Source organism: Otolemur garnettii, unplaced genomic scaffold, assembly GCF_000181295.1.
Source record: "Otolemur garnettii isolate 467f Iridium unplaced genomic scaffold, OtoGar3 scaffold00212, whole genome shotgun sequence".
NCBI classification, from domain to species: Eukaryota; Metazoa; Chordata; class Mammalia; order Primates; family Galagidae; genus Otolemur; species Otolemur garnettii.
This window is the reverse complement of record NW_003852607.1, coordinates 2299367-2310333: the sequence shown is the minus strand read 5'-3', so window position 1 is coordinate 2310333 and position 10967 is coordinate 2299367.

Here is a 10967-nt window from a genome sequence, read left to right as displayed (position 1 = left end):
TATACGGTTTTCCTGGCTGCTGAAAAGGTTAATGTAACTCCATTTGGGAACGAAGAGGTTAATGTAACTTCATTTGGAAATGAAAAGGCTAATGTAAACTCCCTACTCCCCTCCTGGGCAAGGTTGCCCAGGTGGACAGGCACCCTACTCCTTTGAGCCACAGGCACCACCCTATACATAATTTTTTTTATGTATTATATTTGTAAATTGTACTTATGTTGAAATTTAAAATATATATATTACAATACTATTTTTACATTCTATGAAATTTTTTTTTGCTCCACATAGACCAAATTTTTAATTAAGAACACCCCCCACCCCCCATCAATGGTGTCCTGCTTTACCAATGTTAAAATCTGGTCACCTTAAGATAAACTTATGTGAAAACTTACACAGAAAATCAAAAGTATTCAAATTGCTAAAACATCTTAGAAGAATGAAGTGGTTGAAATAACCCATGAAACTTCAGTTCTTCTAATATAACAAAATTAACCAAAATTGTGTGGTAGTAGTGGAGTAAAAGACAGATCAATGGAACATAATAGAGTACCAAAATAGCCTCCATACAAGAACGGGTTTTTGACAAAGATACAAAGGACATTGAATAATTGAAAAAACTTTTTTGAAAATGTTCCTGAACCAAGTGAATATCCATATTAAAAAAATTTAAGAATCACCACCCAAACTTCACATCCATACAAACACTAGCTCAAAACTTATCCTAGTATAAATGTAAAATAAAGCCATAAAAGTTTAAACTGTAAGAGATATAGAAAGAAAAAACAAAATAAAATCTACAGAGCAAATCTTTATTTGTTCCATTTATTTGTGAGAATTCTTTTGACTTTACCTCATTCAGTAGGATATTGGCTATGGGTTTGTTGCATGTAGTTTTTAAGGTATATTCCTTCTATGCCTAGCTTTCTATACATTTTTATCATGAACTGGATTTTGTCAAATGCTTTTTCTATACCTATTGTGATGATCATATGGTCATTGTCTTTAATTCTGTTTATGTGATGAATCATGTATATTAATCTGCACATGTTGAATAAACCTAACAACAGTGGGATGAAACCCACTGGATCTTGGCAGATTACCTTTTCCTTGGGCTGTTGGATTTAATTTGCTTGTTTTTTGTTAAGGATCTTTGTACCTATGTTCATGGGTTTTAGGAGAAACTCAGCCCTGATCTTTAGCATAAGACTCACTTCCTGCTTCAGAGATCTGGAGAATCACAAGACTGACATGAGTTGTGTGCATGTAGATCAGAAAACTGGCCTCCAAGAGAGAATATATATGTGAGGTATGGCAATACCAAGCCTAATGGTTATGGTAAGGATTCTCTAGATTCCAAAAGTCTCTTGATGCTGGAGGCAGAGATTGTGCTCAAAGTCTGCGGTTTTGCAAAAACAAAGGTGGAAACATTCTATCTGATCTTCTCCATGTCCTCCCTAATCAGTGCTTGTCGGGCAAACAGCTTTTGTCTACTTCTTCCTGTTTTGTGATAATAAACATAAGCCCAAGGTTTACTGGGGAGGACTCCTACCAGAATTCCTCAGTCCCCTAACACAGACTTTGTGTCAAGCCTCTTCATTCCTCGTGCCAAGACCCCCTCCAAATGTGCTAATGAGTTTTTTGATAGACTAGTCTGTAAATGTCTGTTAGATCCACTTTATCTAGAGTCCTGTTTAACTCTCATGTTATTTTCTGCCTTAATGATCTAGTTCTGGCAATAGTATGTTGAAGTCCCCCACTATTATGTTAGTTTATTTCATTATATAGGTGCAATAGAATGTTTTATGAATCTTGGAGCTCAGATGTTTGGTTATATTCCTATCTAACTGATTCCTTTACCATTTCATGACAACCATCTTTCTTTGTCAATCTTTTTACTGTTGCTGCTTCAAAAATCTCTTTTCACTGATGTAAGAATAGCTACATCTGCATATTTTGGGTTTCCAAGTGAGTGAAATATTTTTTACAATCCTTTACCTTGACTCTATGCAACTCTTTATGAGATAAATAAATTAGCTATAGACAGCAGACAAATTGTGAGCCTCTAACACTGGGGCACTACTGCATTTCCTTGTTTTCCAGTGGTTGTCACAGTCCAAGGAGGTACAGGATGTGTGCAAGGGTGGGCTGGTCCCCAGGCCAATGATGAATTCTCATGTGGAGTCACAGTGGATCACTCTCCAAGGTGACAGTGTAATCAGAATGTGGTACAAGTTTGCTGGAGACTGAATCCTGTGCCAAGGTGGTAGCAGTGGGGGTGGATGGTTAAAAGGGTGTGTTCTTACAGTTACCCCAGTGAAAGTTGTAGGGAATGTCAAGAGTCAGACAACCAAGAGTCAGCAAGATGATCTGCAGCTAAGGGGTGAACCCTCAGGCCATTCATCCACAGGTGGTCCCTGTGGAAGAAAAGTCCTTGTGGAAGAAGAGCCCAAGCCCTTAGCACATAGTCATTTGTTAATTACTCCCCTCACCTGTGTTGTTCGTCTCAGTAAAAGGCTGGTGCAGAGGTTGCTCAGGGCTACCCTGCTAGGAAGGGCTAGCCCATCTCCTACAAGCTTGTACTTCTAATCCACGTTATGCCTAGTTCCTTCCTGCTGTGATCGAAACCAGGGCCACAGGGGCCCAAGGGGTTGTGACATTTTGGCATAGCAGGCAGGATATGGCAGGACTAAGGTAACCAGATTTTAACATTGGTAAAGCAGGACACCATTGACGGGGGGGGGGGGGTTTTTTAATTAAAAATTTGGTCTATATGGAGCAAAAAAATTTTCATAGAATGCAAAAATAGTATTGTAATATTTTTTTAAATTTCAACATAAGTACAATTTACAAATATAATACATTTAAAAAATTATGTATAGTATTATTTTATTCTTTGGCATTTTCTCATTTGAGTGAATTTTTTTTAGTAGATTGCTGTCATTGTTTAAAAGGTCATGAAATTTTTCACAAGAATTTGTTAAATTATATTTCACGCATAAAATGGCTTTCAAAGTCTCAACACTTAAATGTGATTTTTCTGATGTCCACACTTTATTTACAGTAGAAAAAAACGCGTTCAGTCACAGCATTAGTTCCTGGTAATGACAGCGCATATCCCACAATTTTTAGTGCATTATCGTATGAAACATGGTTTGTTTCAAAATGATGAAATATTTCTACCCATCTGTTCTCTATTGTGATTTTGCTGATGCCCAAGATTTAACCTTTTCCTTATCAATATACTTTTTTAATAATGATACCTCGTAAGTCATAAGTATCACTTTTAAGGCTGGTGCTAGACTTTTTGCCGCCACTATAAAATATAAATAATACGAGTACTGTCTGCTAAATTCATGAAATAAATAAAAAATTACTTACCTAAATTATCTGAATAGTATCACTTGTTTAACTAGCACTAGCACACAGTACAATGCATATCGTCTGACAGTTACAAAATGTTTACGTGGTTGCCAATGCCAAAAAATGCCATTGTTCACTAAGTCCAAACAAGGGTGGTTGAATTCTAACAATTGATCAATAATGCGAACTTTGATAAGCAATTCTCGATAATCAGTTCTCAACAATTATTTATTATTAAAGTTTAACATTACAAAATTAACAAAAATAATATAAAACTCATATCCTGGCAAAATAGCCACATGGCAACGAAAAACCATATTATTCTCTTCCCGTTCTCCCGCCATTCCCTAGCTCGTTGTGCATTCTTTCCAAAAATCAGGACTTTTATAAAACGCTGCAGGACATGGAACGAATTGTTAAAAATCAGGACTGTCCCACCAAAAGTGGGACATCTGGTCACCTTAGGCAGGACACAGCAGGACACAACAGGACACCAGGAACGTGGACCAAAAGGGAAAGTTGGAGGTAAAGTGAAGCCTTTTGTAGACAGTGGGAGAAAGTCCAAAGGGAAACTCTGCTCAGGGCAAGTAGGACCTTTGGCCAATCTAAAAGCTAGGGAACCTAGTTAAATTGGGCCCAAGACCTGGCCAGTCCTGGGACCTGACAAGCAGTGGTAGGAGTAGGATGTGACAAATGGTGCTGTGAGTAGGATTCAGTGAATGCAGACAGAGAGGGAAATAAGCTTTAGCAAATAAGAAAAAGAGAAGAGAAAAAGAAATATTTAAAGGGAAAAGAAATATCTAATAAAGACAGCCAACAACAGGCCTTTCTCATTTGGTTTTTCCTCTTCTTTCCTACATTTTCTCTTTCCAAATTCTAATCCTTCTTCTGTGGGAAAAAAGCTGATAAAAGCCTTTAGTCTCTTCTGTGAAGTGGCTGGAGAAAAAAGCAGAAAAAAGCCTTTAGACAAGAGGGAAAGAGAAAAGATAGAACTAGGAGATAAGAACCTTTAGTAAACAAGCCTTTAGCCTCAGGGGTGAGAAAAGTCTTCTGTAAAACAGCAAAGAGAAAAGTTTTGGGAACAGGTTGCAAGAGTTTATTAAGTTAGGGAAGAGAACTTCTAGCGGCCTTCTCATATATCTTTGCCCAATGCCAGCAGGAAGTAGCTTTTGAGAGGCCAAGGCCTGAATCCTTTTTTGGCAGTTAAGAGTTCTGTTTAAAAAGAAAAGAAGTGAGGTAGATTAAGGAGGCTGGTGAAGAAATAGAGGAAGTGAGGTTTTATAAAACTAAGACTCCAGAGTAAAAGGAAACAGCTAAAGAGTACCTGTCCCTGTAAGGCAGTCAAAGGTTCTAGAAATTGAAAATGAAAGATTGTAAAATGTAGAAGGCTGAAAGAAAGTCAGTAGAGAAAAATCATGGAAAATAAGATACGGTAGTTGACGTATCAGACAGAACAGCTTAAAGACCAAATTAAGATCATGGTAGCTGATATAAAATAGTTGAGAGATCAGATGAATAATCTTATAGTTGAAGCAGGTAAATCCTATACTGACATTACAATGCAAATTGAGCAGCTGGAAGATCAGAGGGTAAATCCCCCAGTTAACATCAAATGCCATATATGTGGGAAGCTAGGCCATAAGAGAAAAGAGTTTTTAAAAGGGAAAAGAATGCTGAATGCTAAAGAAAAGGAACAAAGAGCATGTAAACCTCCAGGTATATGTCCCAAGTGTAAAAAAGGCTTGCCCTGGGCAAACAACGGCCATTCTCGATTTAATAAAACTGGAACACCTTTATTGTAGGGAAATTATCAGTTGGGCTAGAATCAGGACCCACTGGTAAATGAAAGAAGTTAAAACAGTGTCTTTAATATTTTCATTTCAAACTATTCTTGAAAAAACAGTATAATTCAATTCTAAGCCATGGGAGCATTCTGCCAGCAGAGTGCTAACACCATGAGGCATCACAGGTTAGACCTGTGGTGCCTTAGTGTAAAACTGGGGAAATTAAACCAGACCAAGGGACGATGATGGAGAATAATTAGATTAAATATGTTTGTGAAATATTTGGTTATCTTGCATGGTGAAGGGGTAACCCACCTCTCATCAGCATCTGTGTACTATAACCGGGTCCAGCTAAAGAGCCTGGACTCGGCCCAAAGGGGAAACGGACACTCTGAAGCAAGTGAAGCCTTTGGAGGATTATGAGAGGTGAGAACAAAGGGTGGGAAGAGTAACTAAAAGTTAAACCACCTTTGTGCTACGGAACTCCATTTGAAAAAAAAGAGTCAATTAGCAAAAATTCCACTGGAAAAGCAGCTTGAAAGCAGGAAACACTCTTCTATTGAGGAATTATGAAGGGTGGTACCACTGAGGTCCAAGAGTAACAGAGCCTCTGAGAGGAACTGTGAAGGGTGGAACCATTAGTCCATGAGTAACAGTCTTTTGAGATCAGTGAAGGGCAGATTTAGAACCATGAGCAGCAAAACCTTTGGAATAGCAAGAGAAAAATCCTTGCTTGCAAAGATTGCAAGGAAAGCATTATCTTTTGTTCATCCATTAAGTAAATATCAAAGGAAAGTTCCTACAGTTAAAGAAATGATATATTCTCTCAGTTAAGATTTCCTCAGTTTGTTTTCTCAGTTTAAAAAGAAAGGAAATTAACATTACAATCAAGGTTTTTCCCTTACAGCAGCTAATAGTTTAAATCTATTGGGCTTCGTCATTTAAAGAGCCCATACCTAGAATTCAGAACTTTGTCAACTACCATACTTCGCCTAGAAAGAAAAGGGCTAGATAACAGGAAGAACTGCCCTTACCACATTAAAAATTATTTTATTTGTATATAAAAGGGAGGGGAAAGGTAGCAGCCCGTACAGCTTAAAATAGCTCTAAGTATATGCTGGAGTTCTTTTCACTCTCAGTGAATATAGCTGAGAGCTATATAGTTTAATAGTCCTAAGCTATTAATAGTCCTACCCTATATGGGTAGCAGCCCATATAGCTTAATTGTCCTAAGTATATATTAGAGTTCTTTTCACTCTCAGTCAGAATGGAAGCCTGGTTATGTACTACAATGGGGTCGAGGTTTTGCTCATATTATAAAGAATATTAAGAGAAATAGTGGCTACCAGCCCACTGGATTAAGCCTCGACAGGAGCAGGAAACCTTGCCAACACCTTAACAAATTTGTTTTCACTGACTTGTCTTTTATTCACAGGGCCATAGCCTAGGTAATTTCATAATAGAGAAACCTTGGATCAATCTCCTCTGCGGGAACTCTAGCTGCCTCTCCCATATCACCGTCCATTAACTAGCAGGAAGCAGTTAAGAGTGGTCAGCGCCCTTTTTCCCTAAGAGGCAGTTGGAACTTCTATGCAGAGTGGGAGGACTGATACAGGATTTCATTATTTGGGGTGGAATATTAAGCCCCAGGTAAGCTTAGGATGCATCTTCTAAACCTTCAAAGGTTATGACAACAAAGACCTCGAACAGCAGGCTTTTAAGGTAAAGGTTATTCTGGTATCAACCAAGGTAAGAGAATTTCACTTGTTGGATTTATATCTGTTTCAGCTGATTTTTATTTAAAGTTCTACTGCTCTTTGGAAAGGGTCTGAGTTTGGTACAGCCCTTTCCCCATCTAACATAACTTTGGGTGGTGGTTAATACTTCCCACGAAGGCATCATGAGCCCTATGAATCAGCCCGTAGCATATAGTTGGGTGGTGATTAACACAAAGGGGGCAGGTTTTCCCCTATGCCTAGTTTGGCTAAATTAGTTTCCTTCATAACCAGATTAGCTCCGTTGGTATATTTCTGTTATACTTATATACCCTTTTGTTTCTCTTACTTATCAGGAAGGAAAGCTCCTGAGTGAGAACGGCTGAAATAACCAACAACAGATTTTCTCCCTTGCCTATCCAGAAATGTCTTTAATACACTAGAGGGGAGAAATGTAGGGGACACCAAGAGTCAAACGACCTCTGAGCAAGATGATCTGCAGCTGAGGGGTGGACCCTCGGGCCATTTGTCCACAGGTGGTCCTTGTGGAAGAAGAGCCCAAGCATTCAGCACATAGTCATTTGTTAATTACTCCCCTCACCTGTGTTGTACAGTCTCAGTAAAAGGCTAGTGCAGAGGTTGCTGGGGCTACCCTGCTAAGAAGGGCTAGCCTGCCTCCTAAAAGCTTGTACTTCTAATTTGTGTCATGCCTGTTTCCTTCCTGCTGTGATCAAAACCAGGGCCACAGGGGCCCAAGGAGTTGTGACAACAGTGGCAGCAGCAGCAGCATCAGTCCCTAGGGTATGTGAGCATAACTGGACTCTCTACTGCCGAATCACAGCATAGCAGCAATGAGGTTGGTGGTTATAGCAGAAATGCTTGACAGTCTGATACAGCACTCTATAGTTGGGCTCAAAGAATGACGCCACATGTACTGCTTATGGCCCAGCACCTTGTGGTACCCATTGTACCACCTCCCTGGAGTTCCATGATGCAGTCTTTAGGCAGCTCTGTTTATCTAGAGGCCTGAATGAGTGCAGGTTCCCTCTTGTAGCTCAGATGGGGAAGTCTATGAAGGGGAGTATAGAGTGCTGGAGATCTGTCACTTGCCCCTCCCCCACATGAGGACAGCACCCTGGCCTCTGCTCACTCAGCCAAGCAGGCCACCTTCTTTCTAATCTGCATTTAGTGTCTTCTGTCACTTCTCTGTTGGCTCCCACTCCAATCAGACAATTCAACCAAAGGTGAGTATCTACTTGCCGTCTCCAACCCTCTCTCTGAGAGAAGCATGTGCCAGCTGCTTCAAGTCCACTACTTTAACCCTTCCCCACAAATCAGTTTTTCTCTTTGAGACAGGGTCTGACTTGGTAACTCAGGATCATTTATAACTACTGGAATCAAATGATCCTCCTGCTTCAGCTTCCCAGGGAGCTGGGATTTTTTAGTGTGCACAACTACACTACACTTGAAATTATTAAAAGGAAACATTAAGTAAGTTTGGATAAACACAAATATATCAGGTGCCAGTTTTCATGTTATAAGTAACACAAACATGTTTTCTTGAAAGTTTCCCACTCTGAATAGAGATACCAGCCAGTGGCAGGTGACAGAATGGCCTCCAGGGATTCAGCAAGAGATTACCTCCTTGTCACAAAGTCAAGTTGAAGTCTGGGAGATTTTCCCTCTTACCAATTTTTCATTTACCTCTGCAGATGCTGATTAACCTCCACATATTTGATTTTTAAGCATCTGATCTCAGATAATGTCCACATTAAAAAATTTCAGTTTATTGTCTTGCATTGTCCCACTCCTTTCCCTAAAGACTCTAACAGGCATTGCTTTTTCTTATTTATACAGAAATCAGTTTTTACTTGCCATTGTCCTAATCTGTATGCTCAGGTCACAAAAGCTACCTCCAAACAGCACCCTCATATACATACTCCCTAGAGGGGAGTAACACAGGGAAAAAAATGTATTAAATATACATGCTGGCCTATAACGTATAAAAGAGGAAAAAATGACCAAAAAGTCATTTACAAAACCAGAAAACTTTAATAAACATTAAAAAGAATGATGGCAAATATTGCTTAATATCATAGTCTAAAAATGGCATTTCTATAATTTTATAAAAATCTTCTTTCAGTAAAATTCCTTAATCATAATTCTTATATAATAGGCATTTCAGCATGATAATTTTCATTCTACTGTAAAAAATATTTTAGGCAATTTAATTAAACAGTATTTCACAAACATTTTCAACAGTCATACTCTGCCATAGAATTTATATGTACAGCCAAGAAAGGAATGGAGTAAGCTATTAACATGAAGAAAGTGGGATCTTTCATGACCGATTAGCTGGGGATTCCACTCAGTGAAAACACTCAGTTACCTTAAAAAGTCAGACTACACTGTGTGATATTTGAATACTAATGCCTTTTATACCCCTGCATTCCCTCTTCCTATTTGGTTTATCTGGATAAGTTAACAATAACCATAACACCCCAAGCCAGTCACATATGCCAGTTCCTCCTAGGCCATTTTTGAATCACCTGTGGAAGACTATTTTACTTTCCTCAAAAGGCCTCACTGTGCAATAAAAATTCTCATACCTCTGCAGTGGTTAGCATCATTCTCAATACATAAACCATATCTTAGATGCACATTAATCAAGTTTAAGGGGAGTGATGAGAAAATGCAACTTATGAAGAGTGTTACAAGGGTAAATATAAGCAGTTCCTAGTTTATTCAGCAAAACAAGTTTCCCATTGTGTTTATTCATAAAAGGAAATTCATAATTAATATCTTAAAATTATGTCACTGAGTACTAAACTAAAACAAAAAAGACATAGTGTTATTTCTATCCTTACTGTCCACATATTCTTTTACTTCATAATAATTCCATATTACTATATGTGCATATTTTGCTTAAGGAAAATGAAGGTGCATGCCATGGGTCCTATGTAACAAAAGAACCATGCAGAAATATAACGAGACAGTGCATGTTCATCAATGGTAATGCATGTTTGAGCATCTGAAGTTGTACTGCCATGCAATTTTCACTGGACTCAGTAAGTATCCTAGAGCAGAGAATAAAAAGAATAACTTAAGTACTAAGAATGAGTACCTCCAAATTATACTTACCTAGGTATATGTACCCCAGAGGGTATGTTCTTTGATTTCACAAAAAAATTTGTTCTAGATGCTTCAACCATAAGGGCCTAATGGTGCACTATTATTGTCCTTTAAGAAGTTTCCTTCTGAACCAGAATAAAACAACGTTGGTAGAAACACTGTGATTCATTTATGGTGATGAAAAACATTAAATTTTGTTAGTTAAAACTGGGAATTATGACATATTCTGAATAAAACAGTTGCAAATTACAATGCCAAGAGGTAAACGTGAATCTCTGTCAAGAACATGAATTACTGGTAGTTTTAATTAGAATGTCTATTCTAATAAAACTTTTCTCTCTTCAGCTTCAAATAAAAGGCTATTTTTCATCAACCTTTGCTAAATAAGAGCTATCACCATTCAATAGAAAAGGTGACCAACATTATCCCTGCATTCTTTCTACAAATTAAGAACTATTACATTCTTGCCATAAAATTCCCAGTATCCAAAGGCTGTAGCCTGTTCTTTTTTAGTGAGTTCATAATATGTTTCGTACCTATAACCCACTGGGCACTCTTTCAGAAGCATGTGCTGAATGCATTATGCATGAAGGCTGACAGCATAGTTTTACATTATGATGTATCTACCACCATCCTCTCTAAATCAGACATTAAATCTCAAAGGACAAGGCACAATGGCTCACATCTGAAATGCCAGAATGCAAGCAGGCCAGGTTGGGAGAATAAACAGAATCCCACGATTGAAACAAACTGGGAAACACAATGAAACTTTTTCTCTCAAAAGTAAATTTTACCTCAGATTATACTATAAATTCATAGTGATCAAAACAGCATGGTACTGGCACAAAAATAGAGAGGTAGATGTATGGAACAGAATAGAGAGCCAACAGATGAATCCAACTACTTACCGGTACCTGATCTTTGACAAGTCAATTAAAAACATTGAGTGGGGAAAAGATTCCCTATTTAATAAATG